Here is a 24,084-nt window from a genome sequence, read left to right on the forward strand (position 1 = left end):
AGAAATACATATGTCCACGCAAAAGCTTGTACACAAATGTTCATTGCACCATTATTCATAATAGCCCAAAATTGGAAGCAACCCAAATTTTCATCAACTAGTGAATGGATAAACAAAATACAGTATATCCATGCAATGGAATATTACTCAGCCAGAAAAAGGAATGAAGTATTGGTACATGCTATAACATAGATACATCTTGTAAGCATTATGCCAAGTGAATAAGTCAGACACAAGAGACTATGTGTGTGATGATTCCATTTATATGAAATGTTCACAATAGGCAAATCTATAGAGATATAAAGTAGCTTAGTAGTTGTCTGGGGCTGGGGGGTACGGGAGTAAGGAGTGACTGCTCACTGGTACAGGGTTTCTTTTTTGGGTGATGAAAATGTTCTAAAACTGGATCGTAGTGATGGTTGTACAACTTTGTGAATATATTAGAAATCACTGAACTGAAAAAAAATGGAAAAGAAATAGAGGACCCAGACATAAAATGCTATTCATTCCTTTTACATAGCTAATAAAGTACACAGTACTCAAATATAACCAAAAAAAAAAAAATGTGTCTGAAGTAGTTTAGACTAAAGCATTTACACATGACCTGGAATGATGCCTTGAGTTTGCTTTACAATGCCCCAGACATCCTTCCATGCAAAATAAACTTGGGTGGGAGTTGGATGAAATAAAATGGACAAAATATGGATAATTGTTGAGGCTGTAGGATGGGCACGTGGAGTTCATTATACTGCTCTATTTTTGTGAATGTGAAAAAAATTTTTCCCATAATAAAAGTTTTAAAAAAAGTCTAAGGGCTTCCCTGGTGGTGCAGTGGTTGAGAATCCACCTGCCAATGCAGGGGACAAGGGTTCAAACCCTGGTCTGGGAAGATCCCACATGCCACAGAGCAGCTGGGCCCATGCACCACAACTACTGAGCCCACGCTCTAGAGCCCGTGCTCCACAGCAGGGGAAGCCACTGCAGTGAGAAGCCTGCGCACCGCAACAAAGAGTAGCCCCCGCTCGCCGCAGCTAGAGAAAGCCCGTGCGCAGCAACAAAGACCCAACGCAGCCAAAAAAAAAAAAAGAAAAAAAAAAAAGTCTAAGACATCTGCAATTCGGTAGTTACATACAAAATATGTCTGTGTTTGTTTGGGGAGCTCCATGTGGAGAGCTGTGACTGTGGACTCCGTGGGGTCCCAGGCATGTGTACCCACGTGGATGAGGAGGGATGAGGGTTTTACCTGGAGGAGAGGCCAGAGCACTTTGGGGATGTGTTAGTTTCCTAGGGCTGCTGTACAAAGTTCCACAAACCGGTGGGCTTAAAACCACAGAAATTTATTCCCTCGTAATTCTGAAAGCTTAGAAGTTTCAAATCAAGGTGTCACCGGAGCCAGGCTCTCTCTGAGGCTCTAGGGGAGGATCCTTCCTTGCCTTCTCTAGCTGGCAATCCTTGGGGTCCCTGGCTTACAGATGCATCCCTCCAATCTCTGCCTCTGCTGTCACGTGGCCCTTTCCCTGCCTCTCATCATGTGATCCTCCATCTGTGTGTCTGTCTCCAACTCTGTTTTCCCTATTCCCAAGGACACCCCCCTAACTGAATGTGACCGCATTTTAACTTGGCCTCTGCAAAGACCCTATTTCCAAATAAGGCCATGTTCACAGGGAGTAGGGGTTAGGAACCCAACATGTCTTTTTTTTTTTTTAAGGTTTTTTTTTGCGGTATGCGGGCCTCTCACTGCTGTGGCCTCTCCCGTTGCAGAGCACAGGCTCTGCACGTGCAGGCTTAGCGGCCATGGCTCACGGGCCCAGCCGCTCCGCGGCATGTGGGATCTTCCCGGACCGGGGCACGAACCCGCGTCCCCTGCATCGGCAGGCGGACTCTCAACCACTGCGCCACCAGGGAAGCCCCCAACATGTCTTTTGGGGGGTCAGAGGGACACAGTTCAACCCATGCAAGGGCACAAGGCAGAATAAGCAGAAGGAAGAAGCCAGGTTCTCGTCAGTGCATGTCTCTACAGCTGGAGCATCAGCTGCCCCACAGGCAGGCCACAGTGGACACAGTGTTGGCAATGACTAGACTTGAGCAAAATGCATCCCTCCCCGGCCAGCTTTATCTTTCCCAAACCGAGACAAGCCTTTTCCGGGACCCATTTCCCACTCGGCAGCCTTGACTGATGAGTGACACATCGAGACTCTTCCAGTCCATCCTTTCACCAGAATGTTCTTGGGGATAATTCTAAGCAGTATGCGCTTGAGATATAGCTCAGAAAAGGTCCGTTTCCTCCTCTCTGACACAGACACACACAGCACTTTTAGAGTTTATCTTTTGAGTCGGCTGCTGAAGTTATTTTAGACTCTACAGTTAAATTGACCCAGAAATCATTCCTCCTTTGAAATTTCCTCTGAAATGTTATTCACTCCGACTCTAACTGAGGATTGCATTGTGCTGTTCCTTGCTCTGTAATCTTACTCTGGCCTTTGACCAAAAGCAGTAAAATCAGACCTCCATCTTAAATGGTTCTTAAAACATATATAATATATTCTAGTAACTCAGATATCTGATAATTGCCGTGAAGTTCCAGATACTTGCTCGCTTTAAGAGTTTCGTGGAGGCAGGGCAAGCTCCTCCGTGCTCATGAACTGTGTGGGCCACGGACTGTTGGTGACTTTGCAGAGGACGTTGGAGGGAATAGAGGTAAGACGAGAAGGGGCTGGGCTTTGGGCTCCTTCACGTCCTCCGTAGCCATCTTTAACCTGGATTTTGGATCCAATTGATACGAATGATTTTCAACCCTTTTTTTTTGCGGTACGCGGGCCTCTCACTGTTGGGACCTCTCCCGTTGCGGAGCACAGGCTCCGGACGCGCAGGCTCAGTGGCCATGCCTCACGGGCCCAGCCACTCCGCGGCATGTGGGATCTTCCCGGACCGGGCACGAACCCGTGTCCCCTGCATCGGCAGGCGGACTCCCAACCACTGCGCCACCAGGGAAGCCCAACCCATTTGTTTTCATCTCATTGCTCTTGGGGGAGTGGGAAAGGCCTAAGCAAGAAGGAGCTGATGCTGTTTGGAGGAGAGGGAGGGAGGAGGCTGCCTGACCCAGGTGCAGGGAGACAACAGCCAGGGCGAACTTGGCCGCTGGTCTGGAGCTTAGATGCGAACCACTGTGGGCTCCTGGGCAGAGATGAAGAGACTGGTGAGCACGAGATGAAACATTGATCCCTGGTGCCCCGGCCCCTGTGTACAAGCAGAGGTTAAGCCAATAGCAGCATCCATACGAGGCCGATAGTGATATTTTAAGGGCATCCACGTATTGCCTGCGTCCTCAGAGCGAGGCACTGTGCTCACAGCTTTACATGCACTGGGAACCTGCCAGCCACACTGACTTTCTGTACTGTGTATGAGACTAATTCATTCTTTTACCTTGGGTGGGCTCTTCCATCTAGTTTTTTAACCGATTTACAGAAGGTTCTCAGTTTTACAGTAAAGCTCGTTTCTCCCTTCTCCTATGGTGCAGTTAATATACTGTATACAATTTGTAGAAAGTCTGTTTACAGAAGTCTCTGTAAGAAGATCCCTTTTCTTGAAAGCACAGAAACATGAATAACAGAAAGGCTCAGAGTCCATTGATGGTTCACTTATCACAAGCAATATTGAATGCGATAGAATTAATTGTACCACTAGAAGGGCCTGGGACTGAGGTCCTAGGAGCTTTTTATAACTGGATTGAAAGGATCCATAGACTCACCCCTGACATCCAGTCAGAAGCTCACCTAACCCACAGTAGAACCGGGGGAATATTTTTTTAACTATCCTTTAAAAAAGATCTTCCGAGGCGAGCCCATTATTTCCTTTGTTAGTTTGGATCAGAGTCTAATAGCCCCAACAAGTCAAAGTTGCTTTGCACTCTTGCTATGATTTGAGTCTATTCCTTTTATGTCATGTTCTCAGTGGAGGTGGAAAAGACACTGTCACCTCGATGTATGTATACCTGTTAAATTCCTGAAAACTGCTGTTAACTCTCACATTAAAATGATAGCTACCTTCTTTTCTAGTGTGTGTTTCTGACCTCTTGGTTATTTATTGTTTTCTATTGGAATTTTTGGTTTCTGTATATTTCTTTTAACAAGAAGCACCTCAGTGTGTTCACATTGTAATTTCTTTGACTTGTTTTGCATCTCCCTCTTCTCAGAAGACGCAGGGAAGAGCGTGTTCTATAAATTGCTGAAAACTCTGTGCAGACAGAGTGAAGGAAAGGGGTGGTGATATCTTATAGGAGACCAGAAATTCCCAGCCTCCGTCAGGCCAAGCAACAGCCCAATGAGGGCTTCTTGCTTATTTCAGATCCGTGCTCTTAGCCCAGTTGACAGGGTTTAGTAAACCTAAGGTACCTTGAGTTACCTGGAGTACTGAGTGAACATTTGCTTGTTACTCTGTGGGCTTTATCCCAAGCTCTTGCCCATACCCTTAAGAATTTAGCAGGTTCTAGATGAGTGGCCCTGGAAGAGTATGATCTGCTGCTTTAGCCTGAATAACACCTCATGTCCCGCAGTGCAGTTTAAAAGCATGAGAACGTAGGATCAACCTCATACACTTTGTGCCAGCTCTAAGGGACCTCCTGTACCACTGGGACGATCATTCCCCTGGGGCAGGTGTCCCACGTGTCTCCCACATCACTAGGGATCATCTGGAGGGCTTACGAACAACATTTAATGGAATGTTAATAGCCATGAATCTATTTTAATGTGTATTAGAAAAAAACATGACAAGCACATAAACCCCAAGATGTGAACTTTCTTCTCAAAAGTAATCAGAGTTGAAAAGTGAGCCAAGTTTTAAAACTATTAAACAGGTAAGCACAGGAGGCAGCATGTGACTGGAGAGGGCTATGAAGGTGGGATCAGCCAGCTTCGGGTGTGGAGCCCCCGTGGAGGGAATGCAAAGACCCTGGGCCCTCATGCTGCCCGCCACACCACACATCTCCCCTTCTCTCTTTGCTTTTCCTCTTTTTCATTCTCTCTTCAAGTTTCTCCTCTTCTGGGCTTTTTCTTACTCCCCCTTCTTCCTCAGAGCATCCCGGGTGGTCCTCTGCGTTTTAAGAGGGAGAAGGAAGAAAGCTCCCATTTATTGATCATTATTTGCTGGAAGGTCACAAACATAGTACTAGTGCGGTGTTGGGTGATTCCTCGGGAGTGCTTCTCAAATTTTAAAATGCCCATGATTATGGATCATCTGGAGAGCTGGTTAAAATGCCTATTCTGGTCCAGTAGGTCTGGGGTAGGGCCAAGAATTTCGCATTTCTAACGAGCCCCCATGTGAGCCTGATGCTACTGGTCCAGGGCCCACACTTGGAGCAGCAGTGGCTCTACTTCTTTACATAACTGTGAGCAGGAAAGGATATTTGTAGGAAGAGGATGAGCTCTGAAATCACCTCTTTTGTCTGCAGTGAAAGCAATATAACGATTAAGAACACTGTTTAGGGCTTCCCTGGTGGCGCAGTGGTTGGGAGTCCGCCTGCCAATGCAGGGGACACGGGTTCATGCCCCAGTCCGGGAAGAACACACATGCCGCGGAGCGGCTGGGCCCATGAGCCATGGCCGCTGAGCCTGCGCGTCTGGAGCCCGTGCTCCGCAACGGGAGAGGCCATGACAGTGAGAGGCCCGCGTACCGCAAAAAAAAAAAAAAAAAAAGAACACTGTTTACAAGTCTGCATGTCTTGCTCCATGTAAGGAATACAGGACGGTCCCTTATACTGACCGAGCCAGTTTGTAATGAAAACTTTGGGCTTAAATTGTTGCTAGGGCACTGCTAGGGGAACCAGCCACACAGAGGGAACGTGTAACCTAATCTTATTATGTGTGAAATAAGGAGCTCTGGCCTTGGAGAGAAAGGAAGTGTTCTGTTTCACCCCCTTGCTCAGGTGACAGGCCAGCTCCGGCCTGGGCAGGCAAACCAAGGTGCCCTTTTCCATGCGGGGCTGCTGCAGAGCCCTTTCTCTGGGTACAGAAAATGGGGTTGTTGAACTTATCAGAGAGTATCTTGGTATGTCACATCTATTTGGTTATGAGAGCCAGACCCACCAGTGGGTTCCGAGGGTTACAGTAGATAACAGCGTTTAGGAAACAAGCCAGCTACATACAATAGGACCCAGATTGAGGTCATATTAAAAAAGGGACTCAAATCGGGCCCAGGCTATTTTAAAGGAACGGACCCTTGATGTTATCTCACCTGTAGAGATCAGAGAGAGATGCTATTGCGTGGCCCTGCAATTTTACAGTATCCTTTCTGTTAAGGCAGAAAAATCTACAGAAGCTAAAAGGCAAGGCCATCTTTTCTTTTTGAGATTCAGCTGGAGCCAGACACTAAGCAAAAATCAAGCCCTTCTATTGACACAAGGAGCCACATGGTTGCAGAATATTAAGTGCTAAAATGGTTCTTGGGGACCACATGATGGTGTTTAATTTGGTGTGGGGGCAGTTGATGTATTCCAGACTCTCTTCCACCAAAAACACACCCATTCACAATCTTCCATGTCATTTCCAGGGATTAGTGGATTCCCTAGCAAATCCACGGATTTCGATTAAACACCTCTGACGTAGGACACTTCCTTCTTTTTGCAGATGAGAAAACAGACGCCCAGACAGAAGGTGACTGACTGTTGGTCTCATAGCAATGCTTGGGGTGAACTAATTAGAAAAGAGGATTTAAGAACCACAAATGTCCCCAGGGAAACCAGGGGTGAGTATCTGCACATAATTTATTTCTGAAGTCCCCGAAGCACGAAAGTTGGCCAAAAGTTTTTTGAAAGAGTTAGAACTTTGAGCTGGGAGAATACCAGTATTAGCCAAATCACATTTGAAGAAAAGTAGAAATATCTGGGCCAGAAACGTATGGGACCTAGATTTTATGATGCGTTCAAAAGACCTAAGTGAGAAGCCCCACTGCTACTTGGTAACTGTGTGCTAAGCTGTAGTTTGGGGTGTTTTTTAGGGCAGGTAATAAATTTCTTTCAAAGTTTGAAGTCACATACCAGTGTGAATCTTCCACATTCCCCCAAACTACTCAGGCAAGATACCTCGTTGAAACAGAGGTCTCAGTTTGGCAACACACTTTGGGGTTCAGCCCCTAACACAATCCCTGGCAGAGTCTGGATGCTCAGTAAATATTTATTTGAATAAAGGGGTTTTATTTCACATTATGACAGTTTTCTGGAGATGAGAGATGCAGGAGCCTGGAGAGCCACCAGTATACAATGTGTAAGTACACAGTGGAGAGCTGGGGCTCCTAGTGAAGGATTTAGAATCTCGCCAACATAATGTTGAACAAAAGAAGCCAGACACAAAAGAATACATACAAGATGATTCCACTTATTTGGAGAACACATATGGACCATATTAACCTATGCTATTAGTAACTGGAGTTCTGGTTACCTTTGGTGAGCAGGAGTTTGGTTATGGAGGGTATGTGGGAAAGAGGGCTTCTGGGGTGCTGGCAACGTTGTTTCTTGACCTGGGTGCTGGGTACACCGGTGGATTCACTTGTGATAGATAGTTCATCAAATGATGCTCCTATGACTTAGCATTTCTTTTCTTCCAGTTTTGTTGAGATATAATTGACATATAGCAAGTAGAAGTTTGTGTACAGCATAGTGATTTGACTGACACACATCATGAAATGATTTCACAATAAGTTTAGTGAACACCCGTCATCTCATATGGATACAAAATTAAAGAAATAGAAAAAAATTTTTTCCATGTGATGAGAACTCTTAGGATTTACACTCTTAGCAACTTTCCAATATAACATACAGCAGTGTTAATTATATTTATCATGTTATACATTTCATCCCTAATTTTTATTTATCTTAAAACTGAAATTTTATATCTTTTGACTGCCTTTATCCAATCCCCCCTCCCCCCATCCCCTGCCACTGGTAACCACAAATCTGATCTCTTTTTCTATGAGTTGGTTTGGTTGTTTTTGAAGTACAGTTGACCTACAACACTATGTTAGTTCCTGTTACACAACATAGTGATTCAATATTTCTATACGTTTCAAAATGATCACCATGATAAGTCTAGTTACCATCAATCACCATACAAATATATTGCAAAGTTTTTGACTGTATTCCCCACCCTGTACATTTCATACCCACGACTCATTTATTTTGCACCTGGAAGTTTGTGCCTCTTAATCTCTCTCACCTATTTTTTTTTTACTTTTTATTTCATATTGGAGTATAGTTGATTTACAATGTTGTGTTAGTTTCAGGTGTACAGCAAAGTGATTCAATTATACATGTACATATATCTATTCTTTTTCAGATTCTTTTCCCAGACTTAGCACTCTTTTATGTGTGTTGTACTTCAATAAAAATGTTCACTTAAAAACACACACACACAATGAAGGATCTAGGCCAGTGCTTCTCAAACTTGAATGTGCATACAAGTCACCTGCATATTTTATTAAGATGCAAACTTTTAACTCTTTTGGTCTTGTGTAGGGCATGAGAGTTTGCATCACTAGGGGCTGGTATCTTCAGGATCTTTTCTTAGAGAGATCCAGAGGTCTGAGGAAAGTTTCCTGGGCCTCTCCTTACCTGCGATGAAGCAGGTGGGGTGCAGGGATGTTAACCTAGTAGGTTATTAACAGACAGAGCGTGGTTTCCAAGACCAGCCCATACTTGGGTGGGCTGTGAAATTCGCCTGCTCTCAGCACCTTTGCGGAGGATTTTCTGAGTGCTGGGTGGTGATCAGAGCCCAGAGTTGTGCCACTTGAGTGAAGTGACCAGCCGATGTCCAGCCCCTGCAGCCCACATTAGGGACCCTGGCCTGTCTGGCCCATAGAAGCCCCTGGCTTACCCCAAAGAGCACTCTAAGGGTGTTGGGAGCCTGGCTCCCTCTGTCCACGTGCACGGGCGAAAAGGGATTGTCAGCCATGACCGCTGTGTAGGTGAATTGGACTTCCCAGCTCCTCTGTAAAACTCTGCAGGATATAGATGCCCAACTTATATCAAGAAAAACCATGATTTTGAGTGGAAAAAAAGCAAGTCACACGCAATATGATTCCTTTCATAGAAGCAGTAAAGCCAGGCAAAACTAATCAATGCCTTGTTCAGGGATAGAGATGTAGCTAGTAAAATATAAAGAAAAGATAGGAAACGATTACTAAGTACTAAGGAGGTGGTATTCTCTGGAAACAGGAGGGGAAGAGGGGGCCACCCAGGGCCTTCCAAAGTGTTAGGAATATTCTGTATTTTCTACTAGTGGTGGGTTCATGGCTGTGTATTTTATTACTACTCTTTAAACTGTATAGTATATGCACATTATATATCCTCTTTTACTTGTATGCAATGTTCACAATCTAAAAATGAAAAGGCAGTGTGGTATCCTTTTTTTTTTTTTGCGGTACGCGGGCCTCTCACTGTTGTGGCCTCTCGTGTTGCGGAGCACAGGCTCCGGACGCACAGGCTCAGCGGCCGTGGCTCACGGGCCCAGCCGCTCTGCGACATGTGGGATCTTCCTGAACCGGGGCACGAACCCGTGTCCCCTGCATCAGCAGGTGGACTCTCAACCACTGCGCCACCAGGGAAGCCCCAGTGTGGTATCTTAAGATGACATTTGACATTGGTGTTTCTTTGTGTTTGACTCTTTTTAGGATATTCTGTTATTTTAAAATTTTTGACATAACAGAGTAAGCTGGCAACTATGATTTTTTTGGAAGGACACTTTATTTTGAGATTCTGCTGCTCTTACATTTTGGATGTTAAACTGCCCTTTCCTTTGCTGGCATTTTAATGAAATATTGGTGATAGTAACAGTGATTTGAAAACAAAAACTCCCTTATAAGTTAAATAACAAATTGAAAACTGTAAATTACCCACAGCCCTTTCCGTTTTTTAAAAAGTTAACTTGATCTGTAACATTAAAAAGACTGGGAACTGCAGGTTTAGAGAGCTTTTCTTTGGGAAAGGAAGACATTGCCCTCCAGCTCTAAGGAGTTTGAAAATAAAAGACAGAAAGAAAGAAAGGGAGGGAGGAAGGGACAGATGGACGGAGGGGAGAAAGGAAGAAAGAAAGGAAGAAAGGAAGAAAAAGAAAAGGGGGCTGGGGTAGAGGGATAATGCCTGCAGAAGATGAAAAAGATGGGTAGAATCTACTAAAGTTTTTTCAAAGAGCTTTTCACATTCTCAAAACTTGTGTGTTAGCCTGGCAATCTTTCTCATGGTCTTAAAAGAAGAAAATGGAGTGGGTTAAACAGAACTGCTATATGTTATATTTAGTAGGAAACCAGCAAGTGGAACTGTGTTGCAACTTTATTTTCCCCAAACGGAAGTTGTGTGTATGTACACTGCCACCAAGTAGCAGTGTTCACAGAATCCAAGAGGTAGAAGGGAATTTAGAGGTCATGTAATAACTATTATAATAACTGCATTTATTGACCTTTTAGCTATGTGCCCTGTGTGAATGTTTTACTGACACCAGCTCATTTAATCTTCTTATCAACCTTAAGGGTAAGTGCTTATCCCATCTTATTTTATTTTAGATAATGACTTATAATTTTATATAAATATATACATATTTGGGGGGGTAGTTTTAGATTTACAGAAAATTTGCGAAGATAGTATGGAGAGTTCTCATATACTCTTCATCCAGCTTCCCCTAACGTTAATGTCTTATATAGCCATGGTGGATTTGTCAAAACTAAGAGGTTAACATTGATATACTACTGTTAACTCAAATATAGATTTTATTAGGATTTCACCAGTTTTTCCACTAATGTCTTTTTCCTGTTCTAGAACCCAATCAAGACAGAGCATAATATTTCGTTGTCCTGTCTCTTTAGTCCCCTTTGATCTGTGACAGCTTCTTAGTTTTCCCTTAAGATGATATATTCAATTATAAAAACTTCAAGTCCAAAGGAAATAATCAACAGGGTGAAAACGAAACATACAGAAGGGGAGAGAATATTCACAAACTATATATCTGATAAGGGATTAATATCCAGAATACATAAAGAACTCCTACAACTCACCACCAAAAAACCTGATTAACAAATGGGCAAAGGACTTGAATAGACATTCCTCCAAAGAAGACATGAAAATAGCCAACAAGCACATGAAAAGATGTTCAACATCATTAATCATCAGGGGAATGCGAATCAAACCACAATGAGATATCACCTCATGACCATTAGGATGGCCACAATCAAATCGAACGAACCAAACAAACAAACCAAAAAACCCCCCAAGTGTTGGTGAGGATATGGAGAAATTGGAAACCTGGTGCACTCTTAGTAGGAATGTAAAATGGTATAGCCACCATGGAAAACAGTATAGAGTTGCCTCAAAAAATTGAAAATAGAATTATTATATGATCCAGAAATACCACTTTCGGGCATATATCCAAAATAATTGAAAACATGATCTCAAAGGGATATTTGTATACCCAGGTGTTTTTCACCATAGCCAAGAGGTGGAAGCAACCTAAATGTCCATTGATGCATGAATGGGTAAAGAAAATGTGATTGGTACACACACGCACAATGGAATATTATTCAGCCTTAAAAAAGAAGGAAATCCTGCCATATACTCCTAGGTGGACGAACCTTAAGGACATTATGCTAAGTGAAATAAGCCAGACACAAAAGGACAAATACCTTATGATTCCACTTACACGAGGTACACAAAGTAGTCCAACTCTTAGAAAGTAGAAGGGTGGTTTCCGGGTGAGGGGGGAAAAGGGAGTTGTTTAATGGATACAGAATTTCATTTTTGAGAGGTGAAAATGTTCTAGAGATTTACTGTACAACAATGTGCATAAATACTACCGAACCGTACACTTAAAAGTTGTTAAAGTGATAAATTTTATGTCATGTGTTTTTACCATAATAAAACAAGAAGTTCAAGCCTTATAGACAAGTACAAAGGAAAAAACAACAAACCAACCAGATAGAACAGGAGCTAACCTTTCTGAGCAGACCCTGTTCACGGTTCATATCCATTCACAGCCCTCCTACCTTCTTTCTTGCCAAGACCCAGTTTTGTTTATGAATTTTCTCTCCAAGTGGTATTTGCTCAGGGAAGACACCCTGCTTTGGAGACAGTCTTACTTACTCTTAAAAAGTGTAACATTTTGTTGTTGACGTTGCATTTTCTGCCCCTGGATGTTGTTCTTGGAATGTGTCCCTTATCATATAAGCCACTTTTAGTTGGATATTGTGTTCCTTGCAGGCGAAAACACCCTCACTGATAACCTTGCCACGCGTAGTAGACAGATGCAGCGCTACAATCCCACTGTGGAGAGATCTGGAGGACAGTGATGGAGGAAAATCTTCCCAGTGGGCAGAACATGAACAGTTCATCTGGTTGTTTGTTTTGCCTGGAAGGAGCAATGGCTAGAGGTATGGGTTTACATCAATTCATGGGCTGTGGCTACTGGTTTGGCTGGACGGTCAGGGACTTGGAAGAACCATGATTGGAAAATTGATGACAAGGAGGTCTGGAGAACAGGTAGGCAAACAGGTTTCTCTGAATGGAAATGAAAGGGTGGGCTCAGCAGAGGAGGATTTTAATAATCAGGTGGACAGAATGTCATTCTGTGGATGTCAGTCAGCCTCCTTCCCCAGCCACTCCAGCCACTGCCCAATGTCAGGGATAAAGTTTATGCATGGGTCGTCAACATGGACTTCCACTCACCAAGGCTGATCTGGCTGTAGCCACAGCCAAGTGCCCAGTCTGCCAGCACCAGAGACCAACACAGAGGCCCTGATATGGCACTGTTCTCCAGGGTGATCAGATAGTTACCTGGTGACAGATTGGTTACATTGGGCCACTTCCACCAAGGAAGGAGCAGAGTTTTGTTCTTACTAGAATGCTTACTCTGGCTGTAGATATGCCTTTCCTGCCCACAATGCTTCGCCAAAACTACCATCTGTGGACTTACAGAGGGGCTTATCCACCATTAAGTTATTCCACACAGCAACAGCTCTGACTAGAAATTCATTTCACTGCAAATGAAGTGAGACAGTTGGCTCCTACTTATGGAATTCATTGGTCTGATTATATCCCCCATTATCTGGAAGGAGCTGGCTTGATAGAATTGTGGAAAGGCCACTTCACAATGTGGGAGAGGAGGAGGTCTGGGAAGCAGAAGATCCCAGGGGCGCCTCTTAGAACTACTATGTCCTGTGATTAAAGTTCATGGAAAATTACAGAGCAATTCAGGTAGGATTACTTTTTTTATTTTTATTTTTATTTTTCTGTACGCAGGCACTGTTGTGGTCTCTCCCATTGCGGAGCACAGGCTCCAGACGCGCAGGCTCAGCGGCCGTGGCTCACGGGCCCTGCATCGGCAGGTGGACTCTCAACCACTGCGCCACCAGGGAAGCCCCAGGTAGGATTATTGATGTCACAGTACCTTCAGTAATGAAGGTTTGGGTCACCTTGTCAGGCAAGAACCAGCTAAGATTCTTGCTGAAGACAAAGGGGATATGGAATTGGTAGAGGAGAAGGAAGTTTTAAATACCAGCTACATCATGTGACAAGTTACACAAATGAGGACTGTAGTAGTTATAAGTATTTCTTCTTACTTTAGTGTGAATGTATTTGAATATCTAATTTTTTGTTTGTTTGACATTATTTATTTATTTGTTTGTTTGTTTGTTTGTTTTTTAAATTTTTGGCCTCGCTACACAGCTTGTGGGATCTTAGTTCCCCAATGAGGGATCGAACCCATGCCCTCAGCAATGAAAGTGAGGAGTCCTACCCACTGGACCACCAGGGAATTCCCTATTCCCCTTTCTTAAGGGAGAAAAAGATGGTAAATCCAGGATGAACAAAACTATTAAGAAGTATAACCTTAAAGGTAACTCCTCTCCAAAAATAGAAATCATAACAAGCAGAACTGCATTGCTTTAACTTAGACTGTGTAATTTTTTTATTTCCTTTTTTCCCTCTTATTCCCTTACCATCTAAGTGAAATGTGCTAATAAGGCAACTTTATATTTAAGTATTCAAGTTACAGGATCTCAAAGAGAGAATGAGCTAGAAGAGGAATGAACATCACCCAAAGATGAGTAAAGAGACTATTTGCTTTGTACTGTCCTTTGGAAAGAGGGCTAATGTGTTTTGGTTGTATAAAAGATCATTGTATCACGTTACGTGAATGCATGATTTTGCTATTGTGTTTATTTGGAGGTAAATGTGATTCAAAGAAGTATGTATGGATGTGAAGTTGACAAGGGGTGGACTGTGGTGGTTTGTATTGTGTCAAATAGGCTCAATTGGAACTACATTTCCCAGAATCCCTGTACCTGTAGAGCTGGCCCAAAGAGAAATTTACATGAGGTTTGAAAGGCAGGAATGAAGCATGAGACATTACTCTCTGAGGGTCACCGTAGTCAGATAGATGCAATGACAGACACAGAGAAGTGCTGGTCGGTTCTGTCTTGTCCTTGCCTCTTCCACCCCTCTTTCAGCTCTTCTACCCAACTGCTGATCCTGTTGGCCTCAGGTCCACCACTAGTCACTGGGCAGCAAACTCAGAGAAGCAGCAGCCACTCAGAGCCATGGCTTGCCGCATTGATGTCCCCATGAAGTTTCCCTTTGCACTTCCCTTTTGGTGGTTGGATGTGCTTGGGTTTCAGATTGACTGATAGGTGATGTATCTATGATCTTCCAGCTTCCCTCCTGGACCTTCACTTCCCCAAATGTAAGGTCTCATTCCACTGTAAATTCCTTACATATTAACCCAGCAGTTGGCAAACTACATACGGCTCATGGGTCAAATCCAGCCTGCCACCTGTTTTTGTAAAAGTTTAATCGGAACACAGACACACCTGTTCATTTACATATTATCTATGGCTGCTCAATGACCAGGTTGTGTAGGTGTGACAGAAACTACGTGGCTCCTGAAGCCTAGAATATTTATTATCGGGCACAGGAAAACATTTGCACCCTTCCTCCACTCATGCCAGGTGTGCTTCTCTGATTGGAACCTGACTGATACACATGGCCAACCCAGACATCACTAGGGCAGAGAAGAACTCTAAAGTTCAACTGAGAAGAACTCTAAAGTTACAGGGAAAGAGCATGGATGCAGGGAGAGCTGAAGAATTAGGAAGCTAATGCACTCTACCATATATACTGGTTTAAATTGAAAGTCTATTTAATTTTTTTTGAATTTAAAGAAGAAAGTGAAACAGAAGAAATTGCTCAACTTAAGATAAATGTTTCTTCACTGCAAGAGATGTTAATTCCTAAAATAATCTTCTAAGCCTAAAAAAATTATGAATTATGATAATCATTAGAGGTTGAATTCACTAGTTTTTGAAATCACATTTCAGTTTTAAATAGAATTGATTTACTCCAAACTAGAAGAGATCAAGTGATTAATACTGTTTCGTTGCCTTCCTTTTCCCCTCTCCTCACTCCCAGTTTTTGCTTATACTGCTTTTCCCTTTAGTCCTGTTTCTCTCTTTAAGTGGATTCAGTGCCTGTCATCTATTCCACTATGCGATGTCCCTATTCTAGAATTCTTTATTTTGACTCATCTCTTGGATAGATTTTATCATCAATACTTTTTTTTTTAAGAAGTAACTATAGTTTCTGAATTATTTCATGTTTGAGAGTGTCTGCCTGTTGCTTCTATGATGGTTTGATTGAATGTGACATTCTTAGGTCACACTTTTTCCTCTCAGTTCTTTCCAGATCAACTCTGTGTCCTTTGGCATTGAATGTTGCTGTAAGGGGAGTCTGAGACCAGCTTGATTTTTTCCCTCCTTTAAAAGTGATCTGTTTTTAATTTTTCCTTCTACCAGAACGTTTGAACAATTTTTTTCTTTTTTTTTGACTGTGCTGCTCGGCTTGTGGGATCTTAGTTCTCCAACCAGGGATTGAACCCTGGCCCTGGGCAGTAAGACTGTGGAGTCCTAACCACTGGACCACCAGGGAATTCCCTGAACAATTTTTTTCCTTTAAATCTTGACATCAGAATCTTAAACAGGTATGTCAATGTTGGTTATACTAAAACAAAATTTCCTGACATATACATGATCTTTTCAATATTCGTATTTAAATTTTCATTCAAGTCAGAGAAATGTATATTTATAAATTTATAATAAATCTATATTATATCTCTGAATAATTTTTAGTTCCTTTTGTTGAGATCTGTACACAAGGGACATCAATTGTGCTTAAGTTAGAACATCTTTGATTTCTATATCTATCACATTCTTTCTAATTGCTTCAATCTCTGTGTCTTTTCCCTCGACTTCTTTTATCTTAAGTCTCTCCTCCATGCTGTTAATTTGATTTTCAGCCATGATTATTTTTTTCTTTTCTAATTTATTTATTATATCTATAATCATAGTATTTTCAATTTATTTCCTTAGCTCTGCAACCTCCCTTTTCATCTCATTCTGTTACTGTACTGTCTCATTTTTCAGTTTTTGTTTTATTAACTTAAAACCATATTACATTATTCTAAACTGCAAAATACTTGCAGAGAATCTGTCTCTCTTATTTGGGTTCTAGCCTCCAGGACTGTGAGACAATACATTTCTGTTGTCTAAGCCTCCCAGTTTGTGGTGCTTTGCTGTGGCAGCCCTAGCAAACCAATACACTGGGCCACCTTACTTAACATTCTGGCCAGACCCCAGGACTCTCTCTCCCTCTTCTCTGCTTTATTTTTCTTCCTTGCAACTTATCCTCTTCTAATATATGGTATACTTTCCTTATTTATATTATTGCCTGCTCCCCCACTAGAATGAGGGCAGGAATTTTTGCTTTGGTTCGCTGATTTATTTCTAGGGCCTAGCACATAATAGAAGCTCAATAAATGGCTGTTGAGTGAATAAATACAACCACATCTGATGCCCTAACCTATGCTCAGGATGACCCAGTGTTAAGCCTCTTGAGAACTAATAGAATCACATTGATTATTGCTTTGTGATTTGGGGTAAAATGTCTTTGGATTCATTCATCTACTTAGAGAATATTTATTGAGCTCCTACTACATGCCAGGCACTACTCTCAAGTATTAAGAGTACAGTAGTAAACAAAAACAAGAGGGAGAAAAAGACAATAAACAAATAGCTTATATACTATCAGGCAGTGATAGGTGCTGTGAAAACTAGTTAAGCAGGGTAAATCCTCAAGATGACTACTGCTATGGAAAAAAACCACCCTGAAACTCTGTGGCCTAAAACAACAATTTTGTATTCTCTCTAATGGTTCTTTGGTGGACTGGGCCCATCAGGGTGTGTCTTGCTGGGGGTCTCACAAGTGGTGCAGCCAGATGCCGGCCGGGCCTCGAGTCATCCGAAGGACCGGCTGGGTCGGACATCGAGGTGCCTCACTCGTTTGGCTGCCGTGCATGTTGACCTCTGGCTAGGAGCTCGGCAGGCTGCTGACTGGCACATCTGCCTGTGGCCTCCCCACAAGCTTCTCAGCCTGGCAGCTGGGCTCTGGAAGGAGTGCTCCAAGAGTAAGTGTTCCACGAAGCAGGAAGCAGAGGCTGCTGGAGCGGTGAAGTGCCTGGGAGTGGGTCAGCGTCACTTCTGTCGTATTCTGTTGGTTAGAGCAGTGACAGGGACCCCAGATTCAAGGGGCCAGAGAAAGAACACGTGGCGTAGGAGAGATTGCTGCGGCACCTTTGGAAAACACAATCCGTACGGCAAGGGGATAGTAAAGGATGGGCGAGCAGGGAAGGGAGGTGCTCTTTGTAGGGATGGCCTCCCCGATCAGCCTCCTTGGAGCACAGGCCTGCGGGGAGTGAGGATATCTGGGGAAGAGTGTTATAGGCTGAGGGTGGCAAGTACAAAGGCCCTGAGGCCAGGCCTTTGGCATGGTGCTTGGCATGGTGAGGAACAGCTGAGGTGCGATGGGAAAGGAGCTGTGAGACCAGCACTTACAAGACTCAAGCAATATCTTATCTGTAGGCCCCAATAGTTCACAGAAACCTGAAGGCTTTTAAAACTTTGGGGGCTTTGCTGCAGCCCTTGGTGATGACTCCACCCATGCCTGCCCTCTGTTGCTTGCCTTTCCCATCCTGAACCCACTGGTGCTCTCGCCAGCAGGTTGTCCCTTTTCTCCTTGATCTCCATCAACCCATGAGACCTTGTCATTAAGTCACCCTCTTCGGCCCAGAAGCCAGGTGCCAACCAGGTTGCCTGTGTTGCTATGTTTGCTGCTATGAGACAGGTTCAGGGCCGCAGAGCAAATTCTACATGTCTGTGTCATAGCCCTGCTGTCACAGTTTTTATACTTCTCAGGTCGGCCCATTGGGGCCCCAGCCCAGAAACAGGGAAATGGCTCAGAGCCAAAGGGGCCCAGGTGCCCTTTGCTGGGACTGTAACCTGCCCTGTTCCCTGCCTAGCTCTAGCCCAGCCCCTTCTGGGGTTGGAACTCTTTGCCCACAACCCAACCCATTGGCTGGCTGAACCCTTCTCTACACCATCGGATTATCTGGAACCATGACTGACCCCAGCCGGGCTCTGGACTCTTCTGGCTTCCCCACTGAGGGGCTGTCTGTCTGATTTGCCACCTGAAGACGAGCAGCTGGGAGAGAGGTGGCAGGGTGGATAAGGGTGCCAATTCGGGAGTCTGCCTGATTGGGTTTAGATCTGGCTCTGCCTCGCATTGACAGGGTTACCTTGGGCAAGTAGTTCAACCTCCCCGTCCTTTTGATCCTTCAATAGAGGGCCTTTACTACATCTTTAAAATATTAGAAATAGGGGGCTTGCCTGGTGGCGCAATGGTTGAGAGTCCGCCTGCCGATGCAGGGGACGCGGGTTTGTTCCCCGGTCCGGGAAGATCCCACATGCCGCGGAGTGGCTGGGCCCGTGAGCCATGGCCGCTGAACCTGTGCATCCAGAGTCTGTACTCCAGAACGGGAGAGGCCAAAACAGTGAGAGGCCCGCGTACCGCAAAAAAAAAAAAACCACCAAAAGTATTAGAAATAGGTCTCAAGAATGATCCGCCATCTAGTTATTTTCCATAGCCAGACAACTCGTAGATCTCCATCAGCCTACTGAACTGTTCCTTTTTCAGAGACTTGTTCATATACCATCCAGAAGTGTCCGGGTTTCCTTCTAACCGTTGTGGCTTGCAGGATCAAAGTAACAACCTGAATTTGATACAAGTTCAATGTCTTTTCCTTTAAGAATTAACTCCTTTTTCTGGGCTTGAGACACTGAACAAGCAACGCCTGGTTCAAATACTTTCAAACGCTGCTGATATATTTCTCATACAAGAAATTCCAGATTTCAACCAGAGACCTGTCCTCTTGAATGACAGCGGTGATGGGGAAGCACACAGATCTCATCTTGGAACGGAAGCCGGGGTAACACCCTCCATTACATTCTGTACGTGACAACCGACAGTGCAAACCACAGCCAGTTCCTTCCTATTTCCCCACCATTTGTCCACCCAGAGCCTCTTCTTTTTCCTTCCAAGGAGACTGAGTTTGACCCTGGTGTGATTCAAATCCCTCTGCAGCCTCCTATGGGGCCCTTCGTGACACCTGTGCATCCCTTCTGAGTGATGTCTACATTTTCTGGACCGTCGACTGCCTGATTGCTTTCATTCTCGCAGCAGATGCAGCAAAGAGAGACCCCGTCCCTGTGCTCTTGTTTCTACGTCAGTAAAGTCAGCTGCAGTACTGACCTCATAAGTTCACTGGGAGAATTCATTGAGTTCGTGCACACATATCAATATTAAGGGCTTGGAAGGATGCCCGGCACATTGTTGGTGCTAAGTGTTGGCTCTAATTATTTTACTGTATTAGAGTCTGTGACTTCTTGGATGAAGCTCTAGACCTTTCCGTGCTGCTCCCCAGAGCCAGGCCCTGTAGCTGGACCCCGTCTCGAGGCCCCACATGCACTGGGCCTCTCAAGTTACGTTCCCCTCCCACTAGCCTGATAACCCATCATGCCCCCAATCTGGCCTACTCAGAGCACCAAGGAGGCAGGGTGTAGAGTCCCTCTTGTGATAGAATTCAGCCAGAATCCATTTGAATTTCCAGAGGCTAAACCACAGGACCCAAAGTGGACACTGGAGCCCTTGGAGACAAAGCAGAAGCTTTTGGTGACGGGCAAACTTCAGGAACTGCCACACAAGACGGAGCTTTGGTTGATTAGCTGGGGGTGCTGGACAGGAAGGGGGCAACATGGTTGGAGGAGATGCTGAGACCTGGCTTCCGGCTCAAGCCTTTACTTAGATTGCATCTCCTGGCATGCGGTGTCTGGGGGTGCTCTTGGATAAGTAGGGGAGACAAAGTCCCTCACGCCCCAGTGGTGATGAGCAGACTCTGGAGCTTTGTCCCCATTTGGGGAACACTGATCTGCTGAGTCAGCCTGATCACAAAAGGGTAAAGAATCAAGGAACTTTTTTTTTTTTTTGGCTGTGTTGAGTCTTCGTTGCTGCGTGCGGGCTTTCTCTAGTTGCATCGAGCGGGGGCTACCCTTTGTTGCGGTGCGCGGGCTTCTCTGGCTTCTCTTGTTGCGGATCACGGGCCCTAGGCACACAGGCTTCAGTAGTTGTGGCACGTGGGCTTCAGTAGTTGTGTCTCGTGGGCTCTAGAGCGCAGGCTCAGTAGTTGTGGCGCACGGGCTTAATTGCTCCGCGGCATGTGGGACCTTCCCAGACCAGGGATTGAACCCGTGTCCCCTGCATTGGCAGGCGGATTCTTATCCACTGCGCCACCAGGGAAGTCCAATCAAGGAACTTTTGAAGGTTAGAAACAGGCCCTGGTTTCTGTGTTACTTTTTTCTTTTCTTTTTAAATTATTTTTTGTTGTGGTGAAAAAAAACAAACCAAACACATAACATAAAATCTATCGTCTTAACCAGTTTTAAGTCTGCAGCCCAGCAGTGTCGAATATACACACATTGTTGTGCAGCCAGTCTTCAGAGCTTTTTGCAAAACTAAAAGTCTATACTTGTCAAACTCCGCTTCCCACCGCCCCGCCTCCCCCCGCCCCTGGTGAGCACCATTCTGCCTTCTGTTTCTCTGAACTGGACGACCCTAGGTACCTCATGTAAGGGGATCACACAGGACTGGTTTCTGTGCTGCTTTTGAAAACCTGGATTTTGGAAACCTTTATGACAGCCGTCAACACACACGCCATCCTCCCACCTCTTCTTCTCAGTCTCCCCCTTAAGGTCTCCCCCTGTGCTCAGCCCACAGGTACTGCTGTTCTCCCCACTCAGTCCTTGGCCAGTGCGTGGCCCCTCACACTTTTTCTGGGTGGGCTTCCCCAGCCTTGGCTCCAACCAGCCTCAAACAGCTGAAAGCTGCTCCCCCGTCTGGAGTCTTTATCCTCCCTGGGCCTCTGCCCGACCTTCAGGTCTCAGCATTTTGACGAAACGTCAGGGAGACGCTTGCATAGGTGGTCCAGGAACCATATTTTAAGCACTACTGCTGCGTCATAACGACCGATTTCCTTGTCTGTCTCCCCAACTACTGTCAGCTCAACTACTGTTAGCTCTGTCCCTCCTGACAGCCCACCTTGCAGACATCAGATTGAGTGAATGAAGGAAGAAATCCTCAAACACAGCTCAGTAGAAAAGTGAGACCAAGAGAAAGCTCTCAAGGTGGAGACAGTACATTGAACACATGCATCTTTTCCTCAATGAAACTCCACTCAAACTACAGCAGAGGGATTTAAGCGATAATATACAAACCCAGGAGGAGGGTGAAGTGGCAGAGCTGAAAGGCGGAGTCACGGGGCCGGTGGGAAAGCGAGAAGCCATGGAATCCCTAGAGTGTACAGGAGCATCAGCCCCGGTCCCTCTGGAAGTGGGAGTGAAGGCAAGGGAGGGATCATGGGAGCCATCCTAGGGGCTCCCCACCATCCCGTGTGAGCTTACCAGCACTCAGGATGCAGCCCACTTACCCAACCATCTTCCTGCCAGGGGCCCAGTCTCTTGTCCACACAAGTGCCCTAATTCTGGTGAGTACTGAGTTTTCCAAACTACCCACTGTCCCCCAGCGGGGCTCTGAACACTTTCTGAGCTGAAGACTCTTTTTGGAGCATCTCATCATGGGAGCCTTCATCCAGAAACGGCAGTACTGCCCTTACCTTATTCAGCTAGACTTGTGCTTAAAACTCAGCGTTTCAAAACTCAACAATTTTTGTGTTAGGTATACAAATTTAGGTGGTGAACTATTTTAAAGTTTAAAAAAAAAAAGATTAATGCAAAAATCAGCCAAGTGGTTACCTCTTTGGGGAAGGAATATGATGGAGGAGGAACACAGCAAGGGCTCTGTAGGACATTGAATTGTGTCCCCCCAAAATATGTTCAAGTCCTCACCCCCATTGCCTGTGAATGTGACTTTATTTGGAAAGAGCATCTTTGCAGACTTAATCAAGTTAAGATGGGTCATACTGACTGGATTAGAGTGGGTCCTAATCCAATGACTGGTGTCTTTATAAGAGAAAGGAGAGGGAAGAAGGCCGGTGACCATGGAAGCAGAGATTGGAGTGATGCAGCTACAAGCCAAGGAACGCCAAGCCTTGCTGGGAGCCACCAGAAGCTAAGAAAAGGCAAAGACTTTCCTCAGGAGCCTTCAGACACCTTGATTGCAGACTTCTAGCCCCCAGAACTGTGAGAGAATAAACTTCCCTTGTTTTAAGCCACTCAGTTTGTGATCATTTGTTACAGCAGCCATGGGAAACTAACACAAGCCCCAAAGCTTTACTAATGTTATATTTCTTAACCTGGGTTATGAGTACTAGGGGATTGGCTTTAGTATTGTTTTTAAACTATACATATGTGATTTCACATTAACAAAATTAAAAATAAATAACAGCAGAAAAGGAACATCCAGCGAGGGTCTGGGCCTTGAAGATGTGTTCAGATCGGGCACATTTGGCTATGGGTTTGCTGTGCATGCCAAGATCGTGGCAGGTCTGTGGGATGCATGCTGGAGGGGGCTCTCTGGGGCTGAGCTTGAACATCGTAGATCATGGGATACAGCAGATGGCAGAGGGGTGGTGGAAGCTTCTTGTCTTACATGTGAACATCTCATGTGATCACCGTCCCAGGAGGTGCCATGTCAACAGGAAGATGAGATGTCCCTCCTTCCCGGGTGCAGCAGGCTGTCCACCTTACGGGAGGGTCGCAGACTGGATAGCTGAAGTGGGAAGGGTCCCTTCGGAGGCTCTGTGGGGGTCTGCTGACCTGCAGCATCTGTCTGGGAGGCAGCCCGAGGTCTTCCTTCTTCACCCTGATAGGGGACGCTTGGCGCATAGCATCCCCCTCAGTGGGAGCCCTGTCCACCGCAAAGTGGGCAAGGTCTGAGCAGCCCCACCATCTCCAAGATGCTTATTACAATCCGGGGCCACACTTGGCTTTCTGTTGATGGCCCTGTGGAACTTCCAAGAGAAAGACGTCATCAAGGGCCAGAGGAGCCCCTTCAAGAAACTGAAATAGAGGAGCCACTGGGGGAGAAGCAGCCTCCACCCACCCCCCGGTGTCATGGGACTTCCTCCGCAGGCCTCCTGCAAAACGCCGTTGCCTTCGTGAGCACTGCCCCCTGGAGCAACTTTCCTCTTCCCTTTGCTCAGCCAGAGGAATCAGGGCTGTGGGCTTTTTTGGTGATTTTCTTTTTCTCTGCTTGGTTCCCTGCCCTGTAGTTAAGAGGAAATAACAGCCATCCCAGGAATTCTCAATAAATGTATATTATTTAGCTGAAAAAAAATTGTTAAAGGATGAGAAAGTGAATAGTGAACACCTTATAAACTGTCCTAAACAAATAGATGTTGGTTCTGAGTGTAAAAGCGCACTTTGAAAAGTGGGGAGAGATGGGAAAAAGTCACTTTATACCTCCCTTAAAACTGTGTTAAGTTCTGTTTAATGGCTATTCTGGGAAAGGGATATAATTCCTTTAAAAGCTGGACTGCCCTGCAGCTGACGCCAAGTTGTAAAACTGTTTGGGACGTAGTAGGAAGGTTAGTAAAGAGACCAATCCTAAGGTCATTTCTAACGATTGACGGGAGGGGTGTTTGGAATGGTTTAAATGCTGGCTGTCAAGAAAACCAGTGATTGGAAAAACAACATCACGGGGCTTTTTATATGGCT

The 24,084-nt window shown here is 44.9% G+C and overlaps 1 pseudogene; it reads right to left on the reverse strand.

The window, feature by feature from the left end:
• Positions 1 to 5,922: 5,922 nt before the first annotated feature.
• Positions 5,923 to 23,253, reverse strand: LOC111176098 (large ribosomal subunit protein uL6 pseudogene; annotated as a pseudogene).
• Between the last annotated feature and the right edge of the window lie 831 nt (positions 23,254 to 24,084).

This window comes from Delphinapterus leucas, chromosome 9 (assembly GCF_059928025.1).
Source record: "Delphinapterus leucas isolate spDelLeu-1000000601 "Yukka" chromosome 9, BTC_Dleu_Yukka2, whole genome shotgun sequence".
In the NCBI taxonomy this organism is placed as follows: domain Eukaryota; kingdom Metazoa; phylum Chordata; class Mammalia; order Artiodactyla; family Monodontidae; genus Delphinapterus; species Delphinapterus leucas.